The 22,469-nt window shown below is 34.8% G+C and overlaps 1 protein-coding gene across 3 annotated transcripts in view; it reads right to left on the minus strand.

The window, feature by feature from the left end:
* The window catches only part of LOC309491277 (uncharacterized protein), a 55,129-nt gene extending 32,820 nt beyond the window's left edge, over positions 1-22,309 (minus strand). Inside the window, exons 1-2 of one of the 3 annotated variants that reach the window (XM_082160787.1) lie at positions 21,575-22,309; positions 713-830 (exon numbers count right to left, since the gene is read on the minus strand). The gene's annotated coding sequence lies outside the window, so the exon portion shown is untranslated. Of the gene's footprint in view, positions 1-712; positions 1,446-2,947; positions 4,861-21,574 lie in introns of those variants that run through there. The other 2 variants (XM_082160785.1, XM_082160784.1) reach the window with 2 other exon arrangements.
* Positions 22,310-22,469: the final 160 nt, after the last annotated feature.

Genomic DNA, 22,469 nt, shown 5'->3' on the forward strand with positions numbered 1-22,469 from the left:
AAACAATGTCTTTTAAGTATTTAAGTAAATTGTGTGCAAATGTAATTACATTAAATTGGCCAAATATTATTTTTTAGATTAACTATAAAAACTATTTTTTAAAAACTTTACATAAAAAAAAGTTACGTTTTCATTATATAATATTTTATATTCAGTGAACCAAATAACACAATATTTTCTGTTTATAACTCATTTTTAAATAAAAAACGTATTCTTTATGCAATCAATAGATGTGTGTGAAAATATAACACACATCCAGTGCAATTCAAACACGTCACATAATTCTTCCACAAAACAGAATTATAAATAAATCATAAATTCACTCAATATCACATGATTTAACAAGCAAGCACATAAAAGCACATCTTATTTTCTTCTTAGACAATCTATCCATTAACAAACAAAAACATTATGTGCAAATTCACTCACCGATTGATGAAGACGAGCTAAAAATCGAGATTATTTACAATGTTAATTGACAAAAAAACTCAGCTTTTTCTTCCTTCACAAGAATAAAGTTTGCAAAAACTAACCAGTGACTTTTCTCAAACGTAGATAAATGACACGAGCAAAGCTAAACTGATATTGATCGAACCATTTTTATGCAATTCAAGAATTACGAATTAATGTAGGAATTAGATTGAAGTGTGTTGCGTGTGTTGATCATGATATGAGACCTGTCAATCAAACAAACACATAAACCTGGACTCACCCGCTGAAGATGCTCATCGAGTTCATGGAGTCTCTCGCTGGTCTTCTCTCGCTGGTCTTCCTGTAAAGCGAGTGTGTGTGTCCTTGTGTTCGGCTGGCACGGGACGCGACCTGGCGCACTGCAACCAAATAAAGAGAGAGAGAGAGAGAGAGGGACAAACTCAGCTTAGAAAAGAAAAACTCCAGGTGCAAGTTATATTGAACCTGAGTTTTGTGGCTCTCAACTTTACAATTGACTTGTGAATAACGGCACGAAACTTCTGAATCTGAACGGATGAGACCATAAACACACTTAAAAATCGATTGTGCTTGTGGACAAACTGACTCAAAGTGCATTACATCCAGTGGCGTTCGGACCCGGACATGTGCTTTTGGACATCATCATCATCATCTTCATCATCATCGTTCCTCGTGACTCGACACACCCAGTAGATAAAACACTCACACACTCGACAGCGTGACCTGTGTGTTTCTCTGATTGCACATAAACACATTAAAATGCACTTCTGCACGTCGCCCACAGATTTCTGAGCAACAAACAAATCAGACTTTTCTGAGGTGTGTGTGTGTGTGTGTGTGTGTGTGAACGCAAACATCATTAACATTAAACGAGCTCTAATTTTTACAACAACTACATCATCTATGATTGTCAAATACATTTGAAAGCCATTTAAAAGAGCTTGAGTTTGTGTGATTGCTGGGAGTAAATCATTTTAAACCACTTTAAAGTGCAACATCTGCACGCAATTCATGTCGTCATCATGGGCCACATTTAATCACAAATTTACACTCTTAGATGAAAAGCTTCGAGGGTTCATTCATTTTGTTTAATGCATTCTTTAATTTTATGAATAAAACGCATCTTTTTCTAATAACTTGGCAATAATGCACTAATCCTTCATGATTATACATACAAAAATATTTGGATGCTTAAAACGTCACGTTTCTTCATCATTTTCTCCGTTTGAATCAGGCGTTTTAGTGGATGTATGATTCAGTTACGTCACGTAGAGAATCATATTAACTATCAACATGCTCAACAAACACTAGCATAATGCTGACTGTCTTCATTTCCAACAATACATCTATTGCTTTAGCATTTCAATAGCAAATTGTTTGTTTTAAAGGTGCGCTTGTTCATCTTTCTTTACAATAAAGGACATAAATATCACAGCAAATATGTAATGCATTGATATGCAGAGAGTTTTATTTGCGTCTGAATACTGTAGAAGACACAGCACAATAATGAATAATGTCTCTGATCATAAAATAATATTGATCATTTCTTCATTTGATTGGTTTTGGCTTGAGATCACAATAAACACATTTAGCAATAATCATCACACTCGTGTTTGAGGCATTTCTGTCCTTTGAAAATATATCTATATTTTAACCACATTTTACACCTAATAAATTGCAATCATATTTTTCGTAATCATATCACATTCTAAAATATAACATTTGGCCTTAAAAAAAATATTTACTAAACTTAAATGCACATCTAACACTGCTTTTAAAAACTTATACAAGTAAAAATGATTTACTTATATATTTACTGTAATAATGTTTTCTTACATATTTAAAAAAATTATTAAAAAGCCACAACAAAAGCAAACAATTACAAAATACTCTACTTAGATTTCATCAAGTACATAAAGTCATTTTTAAAATAATTTACTTAATTAAAACTCAATTAATCCAACCTATTTTCTCTCTATATTTCGAGTTCACAATAAGCCAGCAGTTTTAAAATTTCAGTTTAATTTTTATGTGCATCTCTGTGTTTTTATGTTTCCATTTAGCTTTAATTGATTTATTTATCATGCACTTCTAATGATTTTTAATGCTTCAACTTGAACTTCTTATTTTATGTAGATGTCATGCAACATCTCTAATTTTCATGACGTTTTAAATCTAATATATTTCATTTCAGCTTTATTTAATTTAACAAAACTGCAGTGAACGATGATAACCCTGCGCTACGATAACGACACAGAGGAACAAGAGCTTGGGAACACAAATACTTCAATATCATCAAATAAAATGACTTTATTCCAAAAATAATATATGTAATATATTTTGTGTCTACAATAAACCAGCCATTTTCCCCGTTTAAAATCCTAATAGTTTGACATCTAAATCCCGACCTGGATTCAGCTGAAGAGAAGCTGACTTTGACTTGTGAACGTGATGAAGTATTGGATGTGTGTGTGTGTGTGTGTGTGTGTGCGCTCACCTAATGAGACACGAGAGAAAGAGACGGGGTTCACGGGGGGCTTTTCTCAGTAATCCCCACCCCCAGCTTCATCTGCTTCAATAGGTGGAGCTGTCTGTCTCTCGGCCTGTCTGTCTCTGAGGGTCACGTGTGCCAAACACACCACAAAAGCCTCTTTTATGAGGAGCGTATGCAGATAGAGCTGCTGCTTTTGTGCACCGACCCCAAGCCTGGAGGAGGGACGGGGCGAGAGACACCGAGAGACACAGAGAGAGAGAGAGAGAGAGAGAGAGGGATTGGTGTGAAAACACCGCAAACACTCGCATGTTTAAACCTGGTTTCTGACTAAATGATTTAAATGTCTATTAAAGACCCCGTAATGATCAAAACCAGAGTCTTGCGGCTTTAAGGCGATGTCGGCTTTTACATGACGTTTTACACACTGATAAAACAAGAACGTCATTAATACAAATTTTGTAGGACCGACAATATGAACATTTATTAGCATGTTCTTAATAGTACATATTCCTGGTCTTAAGGCCCGTTCACGGATGATAACTATAATAATAAATAACTGTAACTATAATTATTAATGATTGTTCTAAAGTCACACCACAAGTGCTATTTTAGGATTATTTATATACTATTCGGTTTTTTTATATTGAATATTTATTGTTATATCTTCAGTTTTCATTCGTTTTTAGTAATTGTATTATGTAAAAGCACACACACACACACTCACACTCACACACATGCTTGCACACACACACACAAATGTGTGTTTGTTTATTTTTCTTTACCATAAATGCCGCTCGCTTTAATATTTTATTATATAATTCAATGACATTCAGACCCAAAATGCCTGTGAACACTTTAAAATGATGCAAAATATTAAACTAATGGATTTATTCTTCATTTCTGACGCGATCAGCTGGTGTTTCGTCATTTTTAATGGATGTATGAAGTATGCTTCATCGTTTTAGCAAACGTTTTGCTTGTAAAGTGTGCTTTCTTGCTCTGATATCCAGTATAATGCAGTTTTATGTGCGCATTAATGTCTGAAACACTTCATCTGCTGATTCTCCTCATGATTGTAAACTCCAGAAGCCGCAGTGAATGCAAATGACCAAAACCCTAAAAGCCATTCACACAAATCACACACACACACAACTGTCCGCAACGTCTACTTCACACCATCACATCAACTTCCTAAGGATGACATCAAGTTGCATCCAACAGCTTGTTGAATATTGTAAAATGTGTCACATTATGGGGAATAAAATGGGCTTTGATTGCTTGAATTTAATAGTATTTTAATTGCTTTGAAAATGTGTTTATTTCTAATAAACTGAAATTATTTTTGCATGCATGTATGCAGACTGATAAAATCAATAGTGTGCATTAATTTTAAATATTCCTAATAAACTGAAATTATTTTTGCATGCATGTATGCAGACTGATAAAATCAATAGTGTGTATTAATTTTAATTATTCTTAATAAACTGAAAATATTTTTGCATGCATGCATGCAGACTGATAAAATCAAAAGTGTGTATTAATTTTAATAATTCCTAATAAACTGAAATTATTTTTGCATGCATGTATGCAGACTGATCAAATCAATAGTGTGCATTAATTTTAATAATTCCTAATAAACTGAAATTATTTTTGCATGCATGTATGCAGACTGATAAAATCAATAGTGTGTATTAATTTTAATTATTCTTAATAAACTGAAATTATGTTTGCATGCATGTATGCAGACTGATAAAATCAATAGTGTGTATTAATTTTAATAATTCCTAATAAACTGAAATTATTTTTGCATGCATGTATGCAGACTGATAAAATCAATAGTGTGTATTAATTTTAATTATTCCTAATAAACTGAAATTATGTTTGCATGCATGCATGCAGACTCATAAAATCAAAAGTGTGTATTAATTTGAATTATTCCTAATAAACTGCATGTGCATGAGAAGGAAAAGATGATTTATTTGTATATGCACGCGGACATGATGAAGTTGAAATCTAGTTTGACAGAATGGTTTATTAAACAGCCGTTCCACGTTCAGTTGAACAGTCTATAATAAACACGTCTCATTGTCCACTGGAGTTAGTTGACATTCGTCCAGCGTAACTGAGTATTTCAGGTCACTTCGCAGGCAGTTTGTCAGACAGCCAAAACTCCCAGAATGCCTTGCTCTGCTGGGAGAGTTAACTGTTGCGACGGACCGTTTTCTCTTTCTCTTCTCCTCCTGTCATCCGTTAGCCTTCTGTTTGTCTTTCTAAACAACCGTTTTTCCTTTTGTTCGGGGAATACGAGCTGCTCCGCTCCACATACGACACTTTAGTCTGACTCTGACGCTAAAACACGTTAAATTGAACATTTGCATAGTCATTTTATCACTTCTGAAACACATCTAACACACTTGGTCGTTTTTTTAAGTGGGCTCTTAAAGAGACAGTACACATACAAATTTTTCGTTTCAACCCTGTGTGACGCTATTTGTTGTTTGGAAACATAGATTTGTTGTTTATAGTGACTAGAGATTTCATAAGGATTAAAAAGTATTAAAAGTATTCTCACTCTTCTCCAGTCGTATGAGGGTTTCTCTGAGGAAGAGACTTCGGGACAGTGAAGATCTCCTCATTTAAGCATCTCTATAGTCAGAGGAGGTGTTGATCTGTTAAAGACGGCTGGACCTGTTCTCTAATGTTTCTCTGCTCTCTAGAGACCCAGTGTTATCCAGTGTGTTCTGTCCCACACCTGCAACTCTGATAACACACACACACACACACACACACACACACACACACACACACACACACACACACACACACACACACACACACACACACACACACACACACACACACACACACACACACTCTCTCTCTCTCTCTCTCTCTCTCTCACACACACACACACACTCACACAGACAGACAGACACACACTCACATAAACACACTCACACACTCACATACATATGCACTCACACACACTCAAACTCACTAACACACACCCACACTCTCAAAGTCTCTCACACACTCACCTACACCCACTCGCATGCACAGACAGACAGACACACACACACACACACACACACCCTAAAAATGACATCCATAAGCTCAGAAATATTATTACGGTCGACCTCAAACAATATGACAATACAAACCGGGAACTTGAACTGGCGTTGATAGTTAATTAGAGTCAGAAATAAATAATTAAAGTGAGTCCGATATTAAATGTGTGTGACTGTCATCAGTTCCAGAAACACCAGCGCCTCCTCATGGATGAACTACACACTCCTCTTTCCCAGAGTTCTGTAAATCAGTGTGAGCTCGGAAAAATGTGTTCGTCTCCAAAAATATCACAGGCAAGAAGATTTACTTTAAGACCATCTGTTCTTCCCTGGCAAAACCACAAAATATTAACATAACTAGAACTCGCAGAGTACATTAAAACATATATAATAAAATATAGTTGGATAAATAGAAAGAGTTCAATTAAATTTAAATTAAATTTAATTAAATATATATTAAATAATTATTTTATATTACATATCATTTTATATTTTAATTAAATATAACAATTAAAAAAAGAATATTAAATATTAAAGATTTCATTTGTGGTTTTTATTTATAAAAAATTAAGATTATGGGCTAAAAAACACACTTTAGATGTAATTGGTCACTAACCTTTTATCACTAATTTAATTTAAAGTTTCTAAATTAAACTAAGTATTCTAATTAGTTAAGATAAAAATAAAGCAGTTCAGCATGTCATGTAAAGTTCATCTCTGGCTAAACGAGGCACACACACACACACACACACACACACACACACACACACACACACAACAGAAATACATAAAAGCTAAAAGCACAGGGAACAGATCCAAAATCTGAGAGAGCAAAGAGCACCCGACATCTGCATTAAAATAATGAAGCATTATGGGATTAAACTTCAACCAGCGCTTTTCCAGACAGATATTAAATATTGTCATCGATGGATCAATATAAAAGCAAAGCTGGCATTATGTCTATGAATTCCAGGACTGACCTTGATCGTGTCCAGAGAACCGTCTGAGAGGCCAATGAACTACAGCGAGACTCTCTGTTCATTAAAATACTCTTCAGAGCAGCATACGGGTCGTCGAGTCCACACACACACACACACACACACACACACACACACACGATAGACAGGTGCTGTCTGGGTCAGGAGGGGAATAAGTGCACCGGCCAGACGGAGGTGAGTAAATATACACAGACTTTAATTCAAATGCATAGTGTTAGTAACACAAGACACACAGCAGCTGGAGAAACAGTACAGTGACCCTCGAACACACACACACACACACACACACACACACACACACTCGCACACACTCGGACATGCACACACTCGCACACTCACTCACACACACTCGCACACACGCACAGGCACACACTCGCGCACACACTCACACTCACACTCACACACTCACTCACACACACTCACATTCGTACACACACACACACACACACACACACTCGCACACTCACTCACACACACACACACACACACACTCACTCACTCACACTCACACTCACACTTGCACACACACACACTTGCACACACACACACACACACACACACACACACTCGCACACTCACTCACACACACACACACACACACACACACACACACACACACACACACACACGCACACTCACTCACACTCGCACACACACTCACACTCACACACACTCACACTTGCACACACACACACACACTTGCACACTCACTCACATGCACAGGCACACACTCGCGCACACTCACACACTCGCACACGCGCGCACACACACTCACACACTCGCACACTCACTCACTCACTCACTTACTCACACACACACACACACACACACTCACATTCGTACACACACACACACACACTCGCACACTCACTCACACACACACACACACACACACACACACACACACTCGCACACTCACACACACTTGCACACACACACACACACACACACACACACACTCGCACACTCACTCACACACACTCGCACACGCACACACTCGTGCACACTCACACACACTCGCACTCACTCACACACACTCGCACACGCACGCACTCATGCACACTCACACACACTCGCACACTCACTCACACACACACACACACACACACACACACACACTCGCACACACACACACACACACTCAGTCACTCACACACTCGCACACTCACTCACACTCGCACACACACACTCGCGCACACACTCACACACTCAAAATACATGGATTATATATATATATATATACACACTATATTTTATCATTCACTGCACAGCATATATTTCCAAAAATATTTGTTACAAATATGTTTTACGTATTAGAATTTATATATTTATTCATATATGCACAAATGTTAATTATTATGTCTATCAATCTATCCATGGCTCTGAATCTATATATCTATCTGTCTGTTTAACTTTTTTTTTATTTTATTTTTTTTATTCATTGTTTATTAACAAAACATAAAAAGCAAAAAAATATATATTGATGGTACAATTATAGGTTGATTTACACATCCAAGACTGTAAATATCCATTTCAAAAAAGTTTAGTATCTGAATGTGTTTTCCATGCATTACCTGCGATATATCAGATTCTATAAGGGAAACAAGCCTAATTACTTTTAAAGAGAAGATCTCATAATATTACAGTCGCCAAACTGAAATAAAAATCCAATCAAATGTGCCGAAAACCCCCATCAATCTGTAGTCCGTCACTCCTCTCAGAGCGCAGAGCAAAAGCCATCCATCGTTCAGAGAAGAAATTCACATTAATGACATAAACGTGCAAATGAAGGCCGACCTGTCGAGATCTCACTCAGCCCGGCTCGTAACTCACACCAAACCCGCCGCGAAAGGCTTAAACCAGGCAACAAAAACACTCCGCGGGGCCAAGACACCACAGCACGATGTCATCACCATGACTCGACCTGAAATATCACACACACACACACACTATCTACACAGCAGAACGACAGGGACTCAGTCGAAAAGTGTTGTGTTTGTCATATATCACGCTGACTGGACGCCATTTGAAAGATAGCCCAGAATCCACTTTCCTGATTATACATTAAAGCTCCCTTTTTAATGCATACTTTTTTATGTAATCCATCAATTAATGAAAATTAACCCTGGTTTATTTTCATTCCCGGCTTGAAAGCCCATAAATGTGACCCAGTTTACGGCATAATACTGTTCGGTATAAATAGATTCCACATGTGAAACACAATATCTGATGCCGAATAGCCGTCGTATAATGGAAATATAAACTGCCAAGTGTAATCTAACTGTCTTTTCTCTCATACACAAGGAGTTATAATGGCTTCTGCAAATCTGATGCCTTCAACGCTTCCAAGTCGGCATTTTCCACAGACGCTAAAGTGCGTCGATATCAAGCTACGTATCTCGCCAAGTGTTCAGATTGACTGAACAATGCAACTAACGAATCACCCAATCAGAAATACATCTGAATTGAGAAACAACAGTAAGCAACTTCACAAAACAAAATGCACGAGTGTTTATTGAGGAAACGCGGAATTCGCATTTAAAGTGCGTCTGTTACGCTGTTTTAAGGTTCATAGTTTAGTTTTGGATCTCCTATAAAAGGTTCACCTGCATCCAAGGTCAAAAAACACTTTGATTTTCTAATTATATACATTGCACATGACCTCATTTCTCAGAGTTTGAAATGCTTCGTTTGAAGGTTCAGCCTCTCCAAACTCCTCCTTTCCGCGAGCCTGCTCTTCTCTGATTGGTCAGATGGCTCCAGATCTTTCTCAGCACTTGATGCACACTAGCCGCGTTTCCATTACCCTTCAAATTTTAGGTTTGAAGGGTAATTTCCATGACGCTTTTCAGATTTTAATTGTTTCTCTAAAGATGGCGCGGTGTGTTTGGACAGAAGACGAGAGAGAGTTCTTTATTAAACTCATAAAAGACTAAAGTATCACTGGAATACTGGATTCTAAATGCCACAATTTATCAAGATCTTGAAGCAGAAATGTGAGAGAAACACCCAGAAACTCCTCATATGAGCCGCTCACAAGTATAAGGGGCCATTAATGCCTGGATACACGCCTACGTCTCCTTCCATTAACAATAATGGATAGTGTAACGGCTGCGATATATATAACCAACATTGCAACGTTACAATGATTTTTGGAATGATTATGGCGAGAGAAAAAAAATTACATAAAGAAAAAGACGTTTTAGTCGCATACAGTAACATCGGTTAATGGAAATTGCGCAACATTTCGCAATATTTTTTTATCGAAATTTAGAAAATATATCGCAAAAGTATTGCGCAAATCTGTAATGGAAACACAGCTAGTGATACGAACAGTAACGATGGCGTCTCATCCTTTTGAAGTGCATCAAAACATCTCTACAACTACAGTGTTTGAGGGGGCGGGGCAAAGTAGATGTTGTTCTCAGGCAGCCAATGAAGACCAGAGGCTGGCATTATGCAAATTTGTTCCATTGTTGTGTAGTAATGTAATGCAAGTGAGACGATTCTTTCTTTATCTTCATCTTTAAAACTTTGCAGACCTTTTATATTCACAAACAGCTGTATTACACACTACATGAAAGGTAATATTCGAAAAGGCACTGTAATTAAAAACAAAGACAAATTCATGCGAACAAAAATCTGGGTTTGGGAATTTTTTTTTTTTTTTTAAACCAATACTTCGAAAATAAACGAAAATGGTAAAATGCATGACTCGAATTAAAATGCGAATCTTTTTTTTAATCGTTTCCGACTCATGCACCGACTGAACAAAGAGATTCACTAAAATCTAAGCTACAAAAAATCTGGTGCAAAAACAATTTTCACTCAGAAATTGCTTGTAAATTTCGCAATTACAACTTTTTTTTTTTTACCAAATTGATGTTGATTGATCTAAAGTTAAGATATAGCCTCACATCCAATCTGCCGTTCTCTTCGTCAAATTCATTTGCGCGTTATTCGAGAACGGTTTGGTTTATCAAAATGCTTTTAATAACTTTGGTACCACTTTATTTTAGGGTTCAATTCTCGCTATTAACTATAGTCGCTTATTAGCATGCATATTACTAGGATATTGGCTGTTTATTAGTACTTATAAAGAACATATTAATGCCTTATTCTGCATGACCTTATTCTACATCCCTTAATCCTACCTAATACCTAAACTTAAATGCTACAAAACCTACCTTACTAACTATTAATAAGCAGTTAATTAGGAGTTTATTGAGGCAAAAGTAGTTAATAGTGAATATGTTCCCCATACTGAGGTGTTACCATAACTTTTTGGACGAGCAGGTTTTTCAGAAAATTCGTGTACAAGTCGAATCGCCTTGAACCAAGGGAAGACATTTTGTTTCTAGCCCTTAAGGTTCAAAAGTTATTAGCATTTATGGAAGTACAAATCTGGACAGTGTGGTGGCGCTAAAGAGTTTGAGTTAGAGACTCAGAATTTGCTCTGGTTAATGTTCCGACGGTCCTCTATCTGTGTGCCAAATTTCATCATTTTCCCTCATATGGCTCTATAGGGCTGCCATAGACTTCAAGAGCGGAGGAAGAAGAAAAAGAACAGATTGTAAAGATTCCAACGGAACTACATGATGCGCCTGACAGAACCCTTGAAGATTCCATATAGAACCTTCTGAGAGTGTAGAAACTTGCTAGAAAAGTACAATCAATTGTAAAAAGTGCTGAATTCAGCAAAGCTCCAAATGGAAGCCATTCGCTCACAACACACCTCCGCTGAAACCGGGCCGTAACGGTCGATTCTGGGCCGCGCTCCATCCAAACTCCCTCTGGCAGAAACATTAGCTTATGGAAGCGGCACAGAGAAAAGTCCTCGGCCAATAGCTCAGCTTTCATTTCAAAGCCCTGTCTTTAGTGGCTTTTTCCTGATTTAACTTTCTTCTGGCCCATTAAAAGCGTTCATAAAATTAGGTTAGCAAGTGTTTTTGCCATTAGCAGTTAGCTTATAAATAGAAATCTGAACTGCTGGACGGGTTTGGGATTGAAGCTAACCGCTAATAATGTGGCACTATGGGAGGAATAGACAGTCTCTAAATGATCCCGGAGAAAAATAAAATATCTATAGTGATTAAAATGACATAAAGCAGAGACTGTAGCATGAAATTAGCCACTCTATTTTAGCAGAGAGGGCATTAATGTGTTCTACATCGGGCCTTTGAGGTTACATGGCGTTTTTAGCTGCTAGCAGACGGCACTCGTTTGTCATTCGTAATGCATGTGTGTGCATAAACAGATACATCATTCTTAGTAAGCAGAGTGAGATGTGCAGGCTATCAAAATGAACATTTATATTCTTATCCCAAGATATAATAGCTTTTAATCCATGCTTTTATGCAAAAACTTCCTTCACAGAGACAGGACACAGTTTTTTAGCACAGTCTCGAGTCCCGTGATCTGAAGTTGACATGTCACATTAAATCTGGAGAATGCATTTTGATTCACTGCATCGCATCTAGCCGTTTCGAGCGCAAGAACGTGTCATGAATGAATGGCTCCTTATGGAGAACAGCCATGCTAAAGCTAGGCGGGCTAAAGAGAATTTGCACACAACTGGAAAACAAGGACAAAGAAAATGTTAAAATATTAAAAAGTAAGCAACTTTTCACTAAACAAAATGAGGGTTTATTGATTTCACGTTTAGTTAAAAACAAAGACTGGCGATGAAGCTGATGCAACAAACTCACAACTTCCAGTGATCAAAGAGAGAGTCGCTATTTGACAGGGAAAATTAGATTTTTCTGATAAAAATTGCAAATGTGATTTAAAATGGAATTTAAAAATTCTATTTTTCGTAGGGGAGCACAATTTTTGCAAACTTTTATGTAATATTAATACAATCTTATATATCAATATGGCTTTAAAATTATTGTAGAATAATAATAATACAATATCTGTAAAGACCTAATTTAAAAAAATTTACACATTTATTTATTTATTTTATATTTCAGTGACAAATTATAAAATCAACTATTTAAGAAAAATATTATAATATTTTTATTTTACAACTGTAAAATGACAACATTAATATTCATAGCTGTCTTGGGGGGGGAGAAGGATTTTTCAGATAAAAATTGCAACCGTGATTTTTATGAAGTTGTTTTGTACGATTTTTTATATGTTATTATGTATTTATATATTTATGTTTATATATAACATATATTAAATATTTTATGTTTATATTATTATGGCTCTAAAATATAATAATAATAATAATAATAATACCAAAAACATTTCTAAATAAAGAGCTAAAAAAAATATAAACTTAATAAACAAAAACAAAAATATTACTTTTGTAATATTTAACTGAAAAATAATAAAATTGAGTATGAACAATAATAATAATAATTTTATTACAATACTAATATTTATGGCTGTCTTAATTTCGTCATTTTCGAATGTTAAACCATTAAACTGCTCACAGTGCCGTGTCACATTTTGAAAAATTCAGCACATGTATATATTATTCAATTAAATTGCCATTTCATTTTTAATCACGCAGCCCTAGAGTCAAGTGAGGCATTTTGCATTACATCTACATTCATGCATTTGGCAGATGCTTTTATCCAAAGCCACTTAAGTTCAAGATAGGCCTATATTGGTTATCAGTTCATGCATTCCTTGGGAATCGAACCCACGACTGAAACTGAACCTTATTTTTCAACCACTGGAACAGACAAAAATGCCTATATTCAATCTGGATCCACAATGGTGCCTTTTTATGAAGTAGTCAGAGATGCATCACTAGCACACCAATCAAAATATCCATTACCATCCGCACCCAGTCCCAAGCCAGCCAATGGGAAATCTGCACGCCAGTTCCACCTCTTCCCTGAGCTGATCACAGGCTCGAGGAACGCCAACAGCAGGTCATTTATTCTCATTAGGCCGTTTGCCATTCCCGAGTCGGCCCTAACTCAGCCAGCTGTACCTGAGACTGCTGCTCTTCAATCAAAACCAATGGCCGACTCTAGACTTCAAGACTTTAACCACTGGGGAAGCCATCAGAGCGACGACGAGGAAGAGCTCGACTCACGTTCGGTTACAAAACATGTTTAATATGGCCAAGCGTGACTCAAGCGAAGCTGCTTACCTGTTGTCTTTGGCCGTCCAGCTTGGTTCTTATTCTAGTAACGGCTAAAGTTTCACGCTTTAGAGCTGTAACAACATGGTACGAATATTTGAAGACTTTGTTTTGGGAGTTCAAGCTTAAACGCCTGGCTTCATCAGATGCATGTATCCACACACACACACACACACACACACACACACACACACACACACACACACACAAATCACAGATCGAGTAAACAGAGTTTTCTGGAGGCCTGACTGGGATATCTACCGTTTTTGTATAACAAACACACTTGTTTTCTTGGCGGAAGACATCAGTGTTGTTGGCGTTTGATTTGCATGTTCATTTCATTGGTTTAAAGATGTATAGACACTAAAATATGCAAGAATACTGATAACATGGACGAACACATTACTGTGGATGAATACTCAATCCACGACTCTCGTTTATCAGTAAATCATGGAGAAACTTTGTCAGAGAAAGACCTTTGAATAGCAAATGCATTTATGAGATACAATATACAGTGAGCTTTACTGTTTTATGGATGAATTTAACATTAAAGCTCAACGATAAGCAAAATACTGCTGACCAAAACACTAGAAATGCACGTCTAGAAATCCCAAATATACCATTTCTGAAAATAAAACATGAACATATATTTAATGAATCTAATTTATAATAAAAACAATAAAATCAAACAATAAATCCATGAATATTCATATAATGAATATGAATATTCATGAATATACACTCACTTATTCATAAAATCTGTCTCATTATATCAATGAACTATTATTTTTATATTTTCAGAGTTATGCGGTGGTAAATTTGATTAGGTTTCTCTTTATTTAATACGTTTTAGTACTTCAGCTTGACCTTATTTTTAAGTTAGTTGCCAATACAATTATTTTATTTATAATACGTATTTATTATATGATTTTTAATAGTTTCATTCAACAGTAACAACACTGCCATTTCTCTGAAGTTGTTGCTAAGTAAGAGTTTACACTGATATTGTACATCCAGACGTAGAAGCACACTGTATACCGCTATGAATACTAATAAGATCACAGTGTAAGTTCACTTTGTAGGGGGCGTAAAGCACAGAGAAAGGACCTCTTCAAACTCTCAGACCCATCAATGAGGTCTAAATCACTTCGGGACGGAGTTCTGACCCAATTCACGACCAAACAGGAAGAAATGGCAGAATCCTAACAAGATTCCGCTTTCAAGACGGAGACGAAGGCAGGAACTAGCTTTCGCTCGCTGTATCTTTAAAGGACTTGAAGTTTTCTTGGCAGCTCAGGGAAGAACTGCAAGTTCAGCCAAAATAGACAATAAAGCAAAGGGGAGGAACATGCCAAAATGAAGGGGGCAACTAGTTCCAGGGGTTCATTTTTCCTTCATGATTCACGCTGGAAAAGAAAGCACTTCCCTGTCCTCAAATGAACCCTCGCGCGCTCACAGAACTAGGTCATCGTGCAGACGCCTGAAGAGACGCGCGAGTATGGCAAGCCGGCAGGACGTTCATTCATTCCCAGGATATCAACGACTTCATTTTCACTCGTTAAAATGCTGATTTTTGATGGCCTTTCAGAAATACACTTTTCCTCATTTTTGATATCAATAATTACGTGGTTACTAGTCAGATGTCTGCTCTTGATAGCAACAGTTGAATTGCTACTAGTGAAAAATTCGTGTGTGAAATGAATGTGATTATTATGGCAAGCCATTTTGACTTTTAATCATTCGAGGATATGAATTTGTGATATCAACAATTACATTTTCATTTGTTAAAATGCTGATTTTTGATATCAGGAATTATATTTCTAAAAGTAACAATGTTAAATCTTGATATCAACAATGACGTCATCTCTCACCGAAATATGTATTCTTGATATTCGGAATTACATTTAAACTAGTAAAAACTATAACTCTTGATATCTGTAATTGTCATTTCACTAGTTAAATGTCAGCCATTGAAATTAAATTGTTGATATCAAGAAATGATTTCTTACTAGTTGAAATTTCAATTTCACATACACTGATAAAAATTATTCTGAGGTGAAGTAAATACTACATATCATTTTTTTTAATTTCTACATGAAAAAGTTAATTCAGGAAAGAATTTTTTAAAAATGAAGTAAATTCTATATTAGTACTCAGTTCAAGTGTGTAGAAATTAAAGCGTAAATATCAACGCTATAAAAATTAAGCAAAATTATACTGGTGTTCCCATCATGCACTGGGCCTTGAATAATTAATGAGGTTGATTTTTCACTGTTTTCCAGCTGTATTTACATACCATTACTTTTGTAGTTAGGATTAGTAATTTACCATTTTGTGACATTTGGAGTTCATTTTTTACTCAAAATGACACAAACACAAAAACGATCCATCAAATGTTACCGTCATTGTGTATTGTCCACCAAGTATTGAGGTACGTTACTTCTGATGTAGATGTTGTATTAATTACTTGGATGTTTCTAAGTAAAGCATATACTTTAAAAGTGTGGTTTAATTCAATGTTATATTGTTTGAGTGAAATGTATAGCAAAGGAAACTTCAACTAAATAGATATTACTCAACCTTATAGCCAAGTTAAAATTACTTATTTTCTTTGTTACGTTAACTTAACTTCGTTAAGTAGACTTTACTTAATTCCATACGTGAAATTTACTTTAAAAATATGTGTGCAAAAACTTGCCAAAGAAAAATTAAGTCAATTTTACTTGTGTAGGACTATCAGAAATACACTTCTTACTAGCAAAAATCATAATTGTTGATATCAATAATTACGTGGTTACTAGTCAAATGTCTGTTCTTGATATCAACAATTGAATTGCTACTAGTAAAAATTATATCAATAATTTAATTGTGACAAGTGACAATGTTCATTTCTGATATCATGAATGTGATTATGGCAAGCCATTTTGACTTTTAATCATTTGAGGATATGAATTTGTGATATCAACAATTACATTTTCATTAGTTAAAATGGTGATTCTTGATATCATGAATTAGATTTCTTCTAGTAAAAATTGTAACTATTGATATCAACAATGACGTCATTTCTCGCAGAAGAATGAATATCAGGAATTACATTTCTACTAGTAAAAATTATAATTCTTGATACAGTACAGAACAAAAGTTTGGAAACATTACTATTTTTAAGTACTACTACAGAAGTTTCTTCTGCTCATCAAGCCTGCATTTATTTGATCAAAAATACAGATTTTTTTTTTTATATTGTGATATATTATTACAATTTAAAATAATTGTTTTTCAATTTATTATACTTTAAATGATCATTTATTTCTGTGACGCAAAGCTGAATTTTCAGGATCATTACTCCAGTCTATCACATGATCCTTTAGAAATCATTCTAATATTCTGATTTATTATGAGTGTTGGACACAGTTCTGCTGCCTAATATATTTGATGAATAAAAGGTTAAAAAGAACTGCATTTATTCAAAATAAAAAAATATTTTCTAATAATATAAATCATCTTACCTGTCACTTTTTATCAATTTAACAAATCATAAAATTATTGATTTATTTCAAAAAAAGAAAGAAAAAAAATTACTGACCAGTAGTGTATATTGTTGTTACAAAAGATTTATATTTTTAAAACATTTGCTTCTTTTTTTCTTTTTTTTTTAAACTTTTTATTCATCAAAGTATAAAAAAGTATCACATGTTATGAAAAAAATATTAAGCAGCAGAACTGTTTCCAACTTTGACAATGAATCATCATATTAGAGTGATTTCTAAAGGATCATGTGATAGACTGGAGTAATGATCCTGAATATTCAGCTTTGCATCACAGAAATAAATGATAATTTAAAGTATAATAAATTGAAAACCAATTATTTTAAATTGTAATAATATATCACAATATATATTAAAAAAAAATCTGTATTTTTGATTAAATAAATGCAGGCTTGATGAGCAGAAGAAACTTCTTTCAAAAACATTACAAATAGTAATGTGTCCAAACTTTTGGCCTGTACTGTATCTGTAAATGTATTTTCACTAGTTAAAATGTCACCATAGCCTGTCATTCAAATTCAATATCAAAAATGTATTTCTTAGTTGAAATTCCAATTTCACATATCAGAAATACAATTCTCACTAGTAAACATATTTGATATAATTACAGTGCACACGTCTGTTCTTGATATCAACAATTGAAATTGAATGGAAGCCTATGGTGACATTTTAACTAGTGCAAATACAATTACAGATATCAAGAGTTACAATTTTTACTAGTAGAAATCAAATTTCTGATCTCAAGAATTAGCATTTTAACTGTGAAACTTGAATTGTTGATTCATCAAGGAATGAATAAAAGTAAAAACGGCTTGCCATAGCGAGAGAGTTAAACAAACCACGACACAGTGACACACACACACACACACACACACACACACACACACACACACACACACTCAGAGTCCATCTCTCCCCTGTAACTCTGTGACTGTGTGACCATGCAAACACTCACATCTGCGCCTCAATCCACTGTATTCAGCAGCGTAACTCCTTCACTGCACTCCAGCTCTCCTCAGGTTCTTCTATGACTGATTATGTGCTTTGTAGGAGAATTAAATTGCAGTGTTCTTGACACAATAGAGTTGCCAGTCGCATTTTGATCGCTCACTGCGGGCATTATACGGCACTATTTCTGTAAAGATCATTTGAAACATTATGCATTGTGAAAAGATATTTCTTAAAGCTTGCATTTTGTATTTAATCGTTGCAATTGTGCACTGCAAAAAAAATATTTTTGTCTTGTTCTTCAGTAAAAGAAATTTTTAAGTACAATCAACTTGGATGTTTAAGTCATTTCAACTTAAATTACATTAAACTGACTTAAAAAATGTGTTGAATCTTTTATAACATAAAAAAGTTGAAAATTACTTTATTTTGATGAATAACTTTTTGATCATATTTTTTTACAGTACTATCTAAGCATTCTTAAATCAAGATACATTTACTTGAGAAGCAAAATTACTTAAGTCTTGTTTTCTCTTCGCAATTAAGCGAGTTTATCCTTAAAGGTTTATTTTTCTGACCCCATTTGCAGACGTGTTTTAGATTACTTATAAACCGTAATACATTACAGAATAAAATTACATGATGAAAACTGTAGTTAGTGACGTAATCCATTACTTTACAATGTAATCTGACTTCTTTTAGATTACTTTTGACCTCACACTGTATTCAATTATATAATCAATAAGTTATGACAGCATATGTTTTTACATTGCTTTAACTCATCAAAATAAGTTCAGCAATTTTCAATCTTTTTTTATAAGTTATACAAGATTCAACTAATTTTTTAAGTCAGTTTAATGTGATTTAAGTTGAAATGACTTAAACATCCAAGTTGAATGCACTTAAACATTTAAGGCAGCAATTTTTTTTTTTTACAGTTTTAGCCTGAACTTGTTTATCACATATATTTGAATAGGATAATCTTGTACTAGTGATATAAAAAAAAACAAAGATATTTTTTATTTTTTTTATTTGTCATCAACAAAAAACTATTACATTCCATCAGGGTTTCTCAAACTGGGGTTTGTGAAGGAACTGCAGGTTGATGAAAAGGTAGTGATTAATTAAACCGTAAAAATGTTACATTTTAAAATAAAATATTGTATTTGATATGCTGTGTGGCCTCTGACTTTAGAAAGTACATAAATAAGAATTAGTGAGAATCAATAAATTATGACTAATTCACTGCCATTTTGTGAATATTAATGTAATCAATAAAAATGTAACTGATTGAGTATTTTAAAACAATATAATCTACAAGTATATACGTTTTTTTTAAAATGTATTAACGTAATTTAGATTACACCTAATGAGTTATTACCCAGCACTGCATGCTTTAATGTTTTAAGCACTTTAAGTCACTTAATTTAGCATTTTTCTGAAAACAAGACTTCTTATCTTGTCAATTTGCTTAAGTAAATGTATCTCAATAATATTTTAGGTATTTTTACTGCAAAAACAAGAAAAAACACTGACCTTGTGAGCTTTTGTGTATCATTAAAATGAACATATTTCTAAATAAAAAAAAAAAAGAATTTCGGCGTGCAAAACGTTTTTAAATGCATCCCGGACGTGAGATTAAAAGATTTAGAGCTGTTTATGACTCTTTGGAAATGATGATATGGCAAATTATAAATTAGTAGGCAACTTTACCACCAATGCACGATCACTGAGTCCTCTACAGCCGCGAGGACCGAAGCCAGTTACCCAAAATGCTTTAGTGATGCACTAATGAAGCTTTTACAGCAGCAATATGGCACCGGACTCAAACCACAGTGACTAAGACGATATATAGATGAGTCAAGCGTGCTGCCAAAACCACCAAACCACGGTCACAAACCACAAAACTATCACTTTGACTCGAGTCACTTTCAATCACTGCCTGGCGAGCAAAGCTGTAGCATCTGGCAGAGAACAAGAGATGCTTAGATTCATCAAACTACATGAGAAAGCACATTCCACATGCAACTAAAACCATACTGTACACAAGCTGCACAAATCATTATGGTTTTAATATCGTACAGTGATGCTATACCAATCACATTTCAAATATGGAATAAAATAATGACTGACCACTGCATTACTTCCAAATCTGTGTAAATTTCACAGTATTTTTGACGCAATATAAAGGTTTGAATTATTTTAATGTGCATATTAAGCTTTTAATTTTTCCTTACAAAGAAAAAAAGCTTAGGTGATTAAAAGGGGCATATATAGCTGTACAATTATGAGCAGAATAAGTTATTTTACAAAAAAAACAAGGGTTTACTTTGCGTTTTACTGTTGTAGAAACTTAGAGACCTAACAGTGTTCATGCTATTGTTTATGCACACAAAATATTAACCTACATATAGCTCAAATTATTCTGCCATCCTGTAATCTGCCGAACATCTGTTGACAGCTCGCTTAAAAAAACACTGACTGTGCGCCTACGATTTACAATATGCACAGTTATGTCAATTTGAATTTATTATATTTAAATTTCATGCATCACATGGACAAAAGCAATCTGTCAGTGGTCTACAGGTATTAAAATGAAGTTTCATAATTTTGCACGGTTAAAAATAACTGACCACATTACAGGCCTTCACAATATTTACATGACACACGCAACGTTTCTATTAAAACTAATTATAGCATATGTACATGTTTCCATTATGCCATCAAAGAAAGAAAATCATATAAGATTGTCTAAAGGAATCATACTTTGGAAGCATTCCTGAAGGATCGTAATATGATCAAATAAGAATCATTAAAAATGTATTTTCATATTGATGTTCCAGAAATCGATCCTATTGCAATAGTTCTTATTGGGAAATTGTTCAAAAAGTTGTTCTAAATTCTAAATCCAGTAGGAATTACGATATTTTTAATGAGGTATTAAACTCCACCAGGTATACACTCACCTTAAAATCATCAGGAGACACTTCAGATGTGATGACAGAGCATTTCTGGTCGGTGTTTGAGGCTTTGAGCTCCGGCTACATTCTCTAAAGCAGATGCTTCAGTGTTCCAGAGAACTTCAGGACGTCCTGATGGAGGATTATTGTTATGTGGGACACTGAGAGACCCGAATCCCCTTGTAACTCCATGCGCGCGCTTGATCGATCGCATCTGTGTCGTGCGTGTTTGCGCGCCGCGCCGCGTCTTTGATCACGCGTCAGTTACGCATCAGACGCTCGGCTTTCCACCATTTTAATTACACATGTAAAGAGGGAAAGTAACTGAAGTGTCAGCTCACCGACTGAAATCTCGGAGTGTAAATTAAAGATTGTGTGCGGAACGGAGGACATTTGCATGTGTGTCTGTTTGCTCCATCAACGCCCATGTGCACGTGCCTGCATCTCTCCGACTAAAGGCTGTTATTGACCGCATTGAATATTGGGTAACGCTTAAAAATATATATACCCATTTTAAAAAGCTTCATTAAGATTAAAACATATATGACAGTTTATGAACATGTCTAAGTTTAATGGCATATTTTTAATTCTGTGAATGCATAGCGACATTAACTAATTTGCCAAAAAATGGTAAATTACCGAATGCGATGATGTTTATATGTAAGTATTTGTACACTGTTTATAAGTACAGTATAAAGTCAAAATGTGCAATCTATGGTATTTTACATTAGTATATACTAGTCAGAATAAATATGACTGATTTTGACCTTTATAAAACTATATGCTATGTTGAATAACACCTAAACACACACACACATATATTAATTATAAAGTAACAGATGTAAAAAAGCAAACAATGTATACATATATATACATACATGTATACTATACATATATGCGC

Source organism: Leuciscus leuciscus (assembly GCF_965113295.1).
Source record: "Leuciscus leuciscus genome assembly, chromosome: 25".
Taxonomy (NCBI): Eukaryota; Metazoa; Chordata; class Actinopteri; order Cypriniformes; family Leuciscidae; genus Leuciscus; species Leuciscus leuciscus.